General features: G+C 36.4%; 1 pseudogene across 1 annotated transcript; it reads right to left on the bottom strand.

Moving 5' to 3' along the window:
• Window positions 1-9,354: 9,354 nt before the first annotated feature.
• LOC309957773 (olfactory receptor 6K2-like) lies at window positions 9,355-10,313 on the bottom strand (annotated as a pseudogene). The gene has a single exon. The product of its transcript is annotated as an olfactory receptor 6K2-like (transcript).
• Window positions 10,314-10,528: the final 215 nt, after the last annotated feature.

Genomic DNA, 10,528 nt, shown 5'->3' with positions numbered 1-10,528 from the left:
AATGAAAAAAAAATCCAGTGAATATGAATTCAATCACTGCTGTCTGATTTTTACTTAAAATCTTCTCAATGTGGGGCAGAAAAAAAAATAGAAAAAAGGAAGTAGTAATTGGATAATCAATTCATTCATTTATTATATTTTTATTTGTTCATTCAAGTATTTGGTCAGAGCTTACTATGTCCCGTATGCTGTGTAATATGGTCGAATGAGAGGGATCACTTAAAAAGAACCAATATTCCAAATGCGTATATTGCTGTATTTCTCCTAGCTAGCCACACCATAAGATTCAGCTTATATAGGCAATTGCCTCTGTTATCCAAGGACACAACTTTATATTTAGCAGAATTGTCCCCTTTATATTTCCTTCACTTCTTTCATCTATATCAGCCCCTCTCCTGTTCAGAATAAAGAATAAATCAGGGTTCAGCTCAAATAATACTTCCCATGAATTATTCTAGTTAGATTAAATTTTTCTCTCTGTGGTACTCCCATAGCAATTAATTTTGCACTTTCTATATCATGGCTAATAATACAATACCTTGTCTGCTTTTCCAATTCCTTTTTATACTCTATTTTAATCAGATGTTTTACACTAATAAGTGCTCAGTAAACATGTGTGAATGTGGGGAGGCAGGCTTGTCTACCAGCACACTTAAGCAGTCATGGCTCCAACACAATAGAAAGGCATACACAGCCCACATATAGGAGACATCCTCATACGCTGTTGGTGAGACTGTAAATTGGTGCAACTACTATGGAAAACAGTACGGAGATTTCTCAAAAAATTCAGAATAGAACTAGTACATGACCCAGCTATTCCACTCCTGGCTATTTAACCAAAGAGCACAAAAACTCTAATTTGAAAATATATTTGCACCCCTACATTCATGGCAGCATTATCTACAATAGCCAAGATACGGAAGCAACCTGTGTCCATTGATGCACAAAGGGATAAAGAAGATGTGATACACACACACAATGGATTATTAGTCAGCCATAAAAAAAACGAAATCCTGCCATTTGCAGCAACATGAAGGAAACTTGGAAGTGTTATGCTAAATGAAATTAGTCAGATGGAGAAAGACAAATAATACATGATTTCACTCATATATGGAATCTTAAAAAAACAAACACAGAAAACAGATTAGTGGTTAGCAGAGGGGAAGACTAAACACTAATTGGGTTAGTTGGGGAGAGGGTAAAATGGTGATGGATGGTAAGTAGACTTGTGGCGGTGATCTCTTTGTAGCGTATACAGATGTTGAATTATAAAGCTTTCCACTTGAAACTTACATAATAAAAAATATATGAATGGAAATGAATTTTATTGAAAGTGGAGAGGTAAGTAGCATATGGCTGAGCAAGTTGAATTCACAACTATGGCAATTTTGACCTGAATTTTGAAAAGGGAGAAAAAGTTTGTCATCTCCCTTTTTCCTGTAGATGAGTACAATAAATTCAGTTCTTCTCAGTGGGCATGTCCTATGTGGAGCAAACAAATAACATGGAGGAAGAAAATGATATATGTAATTGGAGTTGGAAAGAGTGTTTGACTACTTGATCTCCAATACTTTTTGGAAGAAGATAGGGAATAAATATATAAATGAAACAAATGCCTTATCCCACTTCTTGGAACCTTCATTCTTCCAGTTCTTTAGACCAAATTCTTTGGAGTCAAGCTTGTCTCCTCTCTCACACCCCATATTCAATCAGTAAGCAAATCAATTAGTGATACCTTCACAATATTTCTAGAACCAACTACTTTTTTTTAAATTACAACTTCTTTATTATATAGAGTTTTAGTAATTTCTTATTGGACAACAGATAACATTCTAAAGAAAGAAACAATATAAATTATATTCCTCTCCTCAAGAATAGACCTAATATAACTGCTTTAGGAGTCTCTTCACTTTGCATAACAGATATCCTAAAAGTTTATTGTGATATGATTTGACATCTCTGGATGTTTTGGGCAGAAATTATTTCAAACGGAACAAGAGAGAAGTCACCTTGTCCACTGAAAGTCCTGGGGATGTCACAAAAGCACCCCTGGTACTGTTGGAGAGAGTCCCCTATAGTCTTGAGATATTATAGTAGTTTTTGAGTCATGAATTTAGGGACTCGGGTTTTAGGAGCTGAGGCAATGCCAAGGGCCCCATGATGCCTGGTGATATTTGAAGGAATCTGATTCTTAGGATTCAGATGTAATGACCAAATGGACTTCTCATTCTAATTGTCAAAAGGAGGCCAAATTGCTGAATTGCTCTCTTGCTAGTACAGAGAAAAGGACACTGCAGTGTATAATGGAACTCCACCAGGTTAGAAGGCTTTGTATGTAGCCTATTTTAATGTCGGGTTTAATCCTGGGTTTAAAAACAAAACTCATAAAAATACATTGATTTCATTTACCATCTTCTCTCTTTTAAAACTACTACCCATAGGTATACGACTTAATATTTGGAAATGGCAGGCCACAGGATTCATCCTTTTTATTTAAAATTGTGTGTGTGTGTATGTGTGTGTAGGTGTGTTTATTTTTTTGCATATAACCTATGCACTTCCTCCCATATACTTTATTTTTTTTAACATCTTTATTGGAGTATAATTGCTTTACAATGTAGTGTTAGTTTCTGTTGTATAACAAAGTGAATCAGCTATACGTATACATATATCCCCATATCCCCTCCCTTTTGAGCCTCCCTCCCACTCTCCCTATCCCATCCCTCTAGATAGTCACACAGTACTGAGCTGATCTCCCTGTGCTATAGAGCTGCTTCTCACTAGCTATCTATTTTAGATTTGGTAGTGTATATATGTCAATGCTACTCTCTCACTTCTCTTTTACTTCACTATGTATGACAAACTCTAGGTCTATCCACCTCACTGCAAATAACTCAGTTTTGTTTCTTTTTATGTCTGAGTAATATTCCATTGTATATATGTGCCACATCTTCCTTATCCATTCATCTGTCGATGGACATTTAAGTTGCTTGCACTTCCTGGCTATTGTAAATAGTGCTGCAATGAACATTGCGGTACATGACTCTTTTTTTTTTTTTTTGCGGTACGCAGGCCTCTCACTGTTGTAGCCTCTACCATTGCGGAGCACAGACTCCGGACGCGCAGGCTCAGCGGCCATGGCTCACAGGCCCAGCCGCTCCGCAACATGTGGGATCTTCCCAGACCAGGGCACGAACCCGTGTCCCGTGCATCGGCAGGCAGACTCTCAACCACTGCGCCACCAGGGAAGCCCCATGACTCTTTTTGAATTACAGTTTTTTCAGGGTATATGCCCAGTAGTGGGATTGCTGGGTCATATGGTAGTTCTAGTTTTAGTTTTTTAAGGAACCTCCATACTGTTCTCCAGAGTGGCTGTATCAATTTACATTCCCACCAACAGTGCAAGAGGGTTCCCTTTTCTCCATACCCTCTCCAGCGTTTATTGTTTCTAGATTTTTTGTTGATGGCCATTCTGACTGGTGTGAGGTGATACCACATTGTGGTTTTGATTTGCATTTCTTTAATGATTAATGATGTTGAGCAGCTTTTCATGTGCTTCTTGGCCATCTGTATATGTTCTTTGGAGAAATGTCTATTTAGATCTTCTGCCCATTTTTGGATTGAGTTGTTTTTTTTTTTGATATTGAGCTGCATGAGCTACTTGTAAATTTTGGAGATTAATCCTTTGTCAGTTGCTTCATTTGCAAATATTTTCTCCCATTCTGAGGGTTGTCTTTTCATCTTGTTTATGGTTTCCTTTGCTGTGTAAAAGTTTTTAAGTTTCATTAGGTCCCATTTGTTTTTTTTTTGTTTGTTTGTTTTTATTTCCATTTCTTCAGGAGGTGGGTCAAAAATGATCTTGCTGTGATTTATGTCATAGAGTGTTCTGCCTATGTTTTCCTCTAAGAGTTTTATAGTGTTTGGTCTTACATTTAGGTCTTTAATCCATTTTGAGTTTATTTTTGTGTATGGTGTTAGGGAGTGTTCTAATTTCATTCTTCCATTTTTCCCAGCACCACTTATTGAAGAGGCTGTCTTTTCTCCATTGTATGTTGTTGCCTCCTTTAGAGCCAACTACTTCTTAGAACATTCATACTGCAACCCTGGCCCAAGCCATAAACTCTTGCCTGGATTTTGCATAACCTCCAAGAGTGTCTGCTTTTCTCGTTGCCCTCTTTCAGTCTATCCTCAGCCTCAAACTAAGATAAATCTTATTAAAAGGTAAATGAAATAGTTTTGCTTCTCTGCCGAAAACCCTCCAATGAGTCCCACTTTACTCCAAATGAAAAGCAAAAGCCTTTACAATGGTCTTTTAGTTCTTATGTAATCCGGCCCAAGAAAACTTTTTCTGACTTCATCATCTATGTCTCCACCCCCACCCCAATCACTCTATCCACGTGCCACCTGGAATGCCCTTACATTAGAGCCTTTGCACTTCCATGCCCTCTATCTAGAACATTCTTCCTTGAAATATTCACATGCCTAGAACTTATTTTCTTGTACTTCTTTTGGCCATAATTCAAATAATACTTGCTGAGAGATGCCATTCCTGATTACCTTACTTAAAATTAATCACATTCCAGCCCCAAAACTCCTTATTCGCTAACCTTATCTTATTGTTTTTTCTCCCTACCATCTCTTACTATCATTTAAAATATAATTGCATTTTATTTAGATTATTGTCCACCATCCTTTCATATATAGACTCCGTGAGTACAAGGATTTTTTTCCTGTTTTTAAAATAGTTTTATATGTAATGCCTAGAACAGCAATTGGTACAGAGTTGGCATGTAATTCCCTCTTTAGAATTATATGATATATACCGTTTCTATTCCTCTCAGGTTGCTGTTACATACAGAGCAAGTTTCTTGAAATACTTAAGACAGAGATAGTTCAAAGTCCCTATGGCTGATGGAAAAGATATAATTAGGTAACCATACTCATATTACAGAGGAAAAGTGGTGAAAGTGTTAATTGTGTCAGGCTATGAATATGTGCAAATGAATAGGTTAGAATAGTGATGGGAGGAGAAATTCTGAACTTATAAGTAAAATATCTAAGAAATTGTTTCCTAGCTGTATAATGATCAACATTTTAAAACTTTCAGCCTGCAATTAAGTTTTAGATTGTTCATACCTACTTGCCCTAAAGTAAATGAATTTAAAAGAGTAACATACACTCTCTTTTTCTAGGAATCTAGATGCTCTGTTTCAATAGACAAACCTCTGAAAATCTATTATTGAAACTGCAGGAAAGTTAACAAGAGCAAAATAATGTCAGCAATGGAACGGTAACTCATAGCATCTCCTCCTTTTTGCACCCTTCATAGATGTGACAGTACAGAAAATCAGAAGTCATGAAGCAATTCAATAGTTATTTATTAAGGCCATTATTATGTAGAGCCCAGTGCTAGGCACAGGGAACAATGCACATATGAACCAATGACACAGTGCTTCAAGTCGGATGTATTAATGATAATTCAAGGTAGAAAGCAAGCAGTGTCATAAGAGTGGTACAGATAAAGTACAATGAAACTTCAGAGAAGTTACTGCCCATTGTCTCTGGAGTCCGAGTGTTGGGATTCCTGTTCTTGTTTGGCTACTTTTATGGGTAAATTACTTACCTGCTCTTTGTCTCAGTATTTTCAACTGCAAATTAGAAATGATGAGATGACTCATATTGTAAGTATTAAATAAAGTAAGAGATGTGAAACACTATGTGCTTGGCACATAGAGAAAATAAATTGCTAGTTATAATCAAAATAATTATTTATTCTCATTTGTTAAAGGGATGAATAAGTTAAAATATGCTTATTAGGAGAGTTTAAGAACAGCACAGTCAGTAATGCTGAGACAATACTAATAAGTATTGCTGTGGTGAGAAAAGCATGGCAGTTTGAAGTCTGGGCTCATTTTTGTTACTTGCTCTATCATTAGCCAACTATGTGAACATAAAAAGTCTGTTTGCTTCAATTTTTTTTCTTTTCTTGATCTGCATAATGGATGTGATAATATCAACTGCATGAGTTTGTTATGAGGAGTAAGTGAGTTAATCCAGTGAAAACTTGGCTTATATGCCATAGTTCTTATTAAAACCAGCCTCAAGTCCTCAAGCCCGTGTTTGTTTGTACCAAAAACTCTTCCTAAATTAAAAGCAAGTAGAGTTCTAAAGGTATATAAATAAAGATTAAAAAATAAAGGTAAGTATATGATAAATATTTTTCATGTCTCAGAAAAAATACAATTTCTCTTTGCAATTTTTCTTGATTTTCCAGCACAGTTACTACTTCTGCTATGATTTTATGGATTTTGTTGTTATTACTTTTTATATTGTACTTTTATGGGCCTCTCCAATTCTTTAGTGGAAACTCTTTTAGGTAGAGGTTCTATGTTTGTCCAGAATTTACCACACTGTTTGACATGTAAAATTTGCTCAGTAATGAATTGTTCAATATGTTCATGCAGATAAGGTTTCTGACATTTAAAAAATGATGGAAAGTAGTTAACAGTGAACATAAATAGCCATCTTCAGATTACATGCTTCATTAGTTATGAAGGATTTTCAGTAAGTGATTATATATTCTTTCATTCATTTATTTATGTATTTAATATAATCTCCCCAAAATATCATAAAAATATAATAAGCAGGCTGGTGAGGTGGAAAGCAGTGTGAGAGAACTCACTTCTCAACCCTCAGCAATGTGAATTTTAAAAATCACTGTGAGACGTTCCACCAGTAGGTTAGCGCCGTGATCTCCCCTCTGAATGGTGTCCTTACTTTTGATCATCAGACACTGCCGTACGCTGTTTCTTTTCCTTTTGCTTTTCTCTCAGTTTGGAATCTTCTTTATTCAACACACATGAACACACGCACGCATGCACAGATACACAGGTTAGCTAGGAAAATTACATTCACAATTTGGAGTGAGGGCGTATTTAATCTTAGAACATTTTTAAGCAGCGTAGTAAAGCAATAAGATCTAAGTTTTAAGAAATAAAGTAGTCTCAGTTGGGAGAGAAGATAGAAGGTGAGAAAGTACGGATGTAAAAAGTTAGTTTCAGCTATATACATTTTTAGGGACAATGATAAATTTTGAGGGACAAGGAAAGTGATAAATAAATTTTATATTTTAAGGCAGGACAAGAACTTTTCAGCATAAAATTCTCTCTGTGTGTCCATTTGGGCCTCCTCTCTCTCTCCTTAATGTGCAGTGTGCATCTGCATTACACATCAAAAAGAACTTCTCAAAGATGGGAGTGTCTGCTGGACCATAAAGATCGTTTTGTTTTGTTTTGTTTTCCTTTCTTCTGACCCTAGCAATGTAACTTCTTTAAAAAATATATTGTTCTTTCCCAACTCTGTAGGGAGTCATGATGACTTGATGCTTGTTTTGTAACTGCTTACCTGGACTATGTATCCTTGTTGAACTTTATGTAAAATATCAATGCCATTTTGATGCATGATACTTTGGCTCAAAAATGTGTCTGACTGTGCCTTTGACTTCTAACAGGAGGAACAGTTCTCAGAGCTTTCTGAGAGCCTGTCTCCCTGGTTATAATTCTCAGTTTGGCTCAAATAAAGTTCCTTTTATTCTTCTTAACTTGGTTGTTAATTGGACTTTTATTGAGAAATTGATTATATACTACAAAATCTTAAAGCAGACAAAACATAAGAAAACTGTGTAACCCTTTCATATGGAGATTTATGTAAATCAATTCTGTAACAATATTGCACTGAGAAAAGTACTGTTAAAATAATTAATCTATCAGTAATTTCATTCCTCATGTTTTATGAAAAACATTAAAAATATATACACTATTTAAACCCAGTTACATTTCTCATATCCCTTTTCCCCTCTTCCCTTATTTTCTTACACTAAGTATACTTTCTGAAGACATTCCTTTACCAAGACCTCTCCACCCACAACCTATGTTTTTTCTCACATCTTCTCTCTTCTCTATCTGAATTCTTTATTGGATACCATTATCCTCTTCTTATAAGACATTTCCCTTTACTTCTGTCTCTGCATCTGACTTTTAAGTATCATAAGACTTAAGGGTGAGGATGAGGGCATGGCTATGGCACACTAATGGGAAAGTGAGGCTGACTACCATAGGATTCCTGTAGGTGGGCTAGGGAAGAGTAAAAATCTACTAACATTTGCATAGTAATCAGCTTTATTATTGCATCCCCATGAGGCGTGAGCCTTGGAGAAAAGCACCTTTTATGAAGCATGTATAAAGAGAAGAATCCACAAGAGAAAGAGTCCTCAAACAAAATAAGATTAAAAAAAATAAAGAGTCCAGCATCCTGAAATACAAGGGAGAAGAGGTTGAAAGGGAAGCATTGTTGTCCAATATGGTTGATCAGTTGTCTGGGACAATCAGAATGCAGCATGGTGATATTGGTTTATTTACTCAGTAGATATTTATTGATATTATTGCTTAATTAATAAGTACAATACATTTGATTACAGTGAAACCAAGGATTACATTTTTCAATTTATCATGAAAAAATATTGATTAGCTAATGAATGGGTTAGTTTTATTACTTTACTTTTTTTTAGAGCCAAGGTTTTTGTTTGTTCATTTATTGTACTTAAAATATTCTTCAGTGACCTTCTTGGCCTGAGATTCTTTGCCATAGTCCTTAACTACCACAGAACTGCAACCAACCCTTTTATGGGGTTTCTCTCTCTGTCAGTTTTAAAGAGGCCTATCCATTCTCCTCATTTCTAGTGGTCACTGATATTAATGAAGTTGATTTGGGGTTCAGCAAAACAGTCTCCACTAACTTGACACACATAGGCTCAATACAGGTAGACACAGGGCTTAGTGCCTGTTATTGACACAGACATGGAATTAATATTGTGTAGTACTGACAAGATATAAATCATACAAGGGATTCATAATAGAATTTGCTGAAAAACATCTAGACTGCTATTTATCAATACATGAATACTCAATTAGAAATTAGGGTTATTCTTCAAGTATATCCATTGTGGATACCATGGAGAGAACTTAGTCTTATGAAGATGGTTTTCAATTACCATATCTTACAAACAGAAGTCTCGACTCTGTTAAAATTAGTAAATTTTTACCCAGATTATTTCCACAAATTAAATTTACCTTGAATAAATTGAGTGGCAGAAAACTTAATCAAAAAAGTCAGATCCAAAATATGTCAAATTGAATAAAGTTTGAAATAAACTATTGAGTTCACTTATTAGTGAATTTTTTTATTGGTGACTTTTGGGAGACCAGTTTCAGCAAAAGGCTGTTAGGAAAAGATGTATTGCAGGGAGTTGAGGATTAGAGGGCTCCAACAGTTATATAGACTCCCAACTACTAGATCTTACTTGAGGTCCCTGGTCTTATGAAAAATGATGTTAGCTTGACTTATGTGCTTTTTTATAGCTTCCTCTATCTCTTTATTCCTCAGACAGTTAATGAGGTTAAAAAAAGGGAGACAAAACTACAAAGGCCAGAGCAATGGTTATATCCCAGAATAAGAAGTAGGTGGCAGAGAAGTGTAGGTACATGAGAGCCACACTGCCAAAGAAAACCAGAAAGACAGTGAGGTGGGAGACGTATGTGGAAAATTCCTTGCAATGACCCTCAGCTGAACAAATACATAGAATTACAGCCACAATACCAACATAGGACATGAAAATGAGCATCACACCTGTAATGATCTCCACTGCATGGACAACATCCACTGCCTGAATCATGATGATGTCTTGTGTGTCTAGGCAGGCCAGGCTTGGCACTGGGAGGAAGTCACAAAAGATATGCTCAAGGTGATTAGAGCCACAAAATAGCAGTGTGGAGATCCAGGCAGTCTCAGTGAGGGGCATGATAAAGCCACAAATACAGCAGCTTAAAGTCAGCTGGGCACATAGCTTAGGGGTTATGATAGTGGGATAATGAAGAGGGCTGCAGATGGCCAGGTAGCAGTCAAAAGCCATAGCTGTCAAGAGACAAAACCTCACTCATGCCTGTGGAATGGAAGAAATACATCTGCAGGAGACAACCACTTAAGGAAATACTCTTGTCACTAAGCAGGCAAGACAGCACCTTTGGTATGGTAGCTGTGGTTTACCAGATCTCCAGGAAAGAAAGGGCACTAATAAAGTACATGGGAGTGTGGAGGTGAGTATTCAGCTGGACCACTGTGATGATGGCTAGGTTTCCAACAACAATGAAAGCATAAATGAAGAGCAGTGGAACAAAACAGTTGACAGGATCTCCCCAGGAATAAGGTAAACCTGAGAAGATAAACTCCTGAGCAGTGGTTTAATTGGGGCTCTCCATCTCCAGGTGAGAAATGAGGATTTCAATTCCTACTGCACTCAAGCCTTCTAGGAGATGCTTACTATTGGTCATAGAGTGAGTACACTTACCAAATGACAGCATCTGAATAAATCCCTGTATTGGGGCTATAGAAGAAGAAGGAATATTCCATATTCCATAGATGCTTACAACTAAAATTGGAGTATGGAAAAAAAAATACAGTCAGAAAACACAGC

Source organism: Leucopleurus acutus (assembly GCF_964270905.1).
Source record: "Leucopleurus acutus genome assembly, chromosome: 2".
NCBI classification, from domain to species: Eukaryota; Metazoa; Chordata; class Mammalia; order Artiodactyla; family Delphinidae; genus Leucopleurus; species Leucopleurus acutus.
The sequence above is the reverse complement of the archived record's forward strand: the minus strand, read 5'-3'. Positions and strand labels throughout refer to the sequence as shown.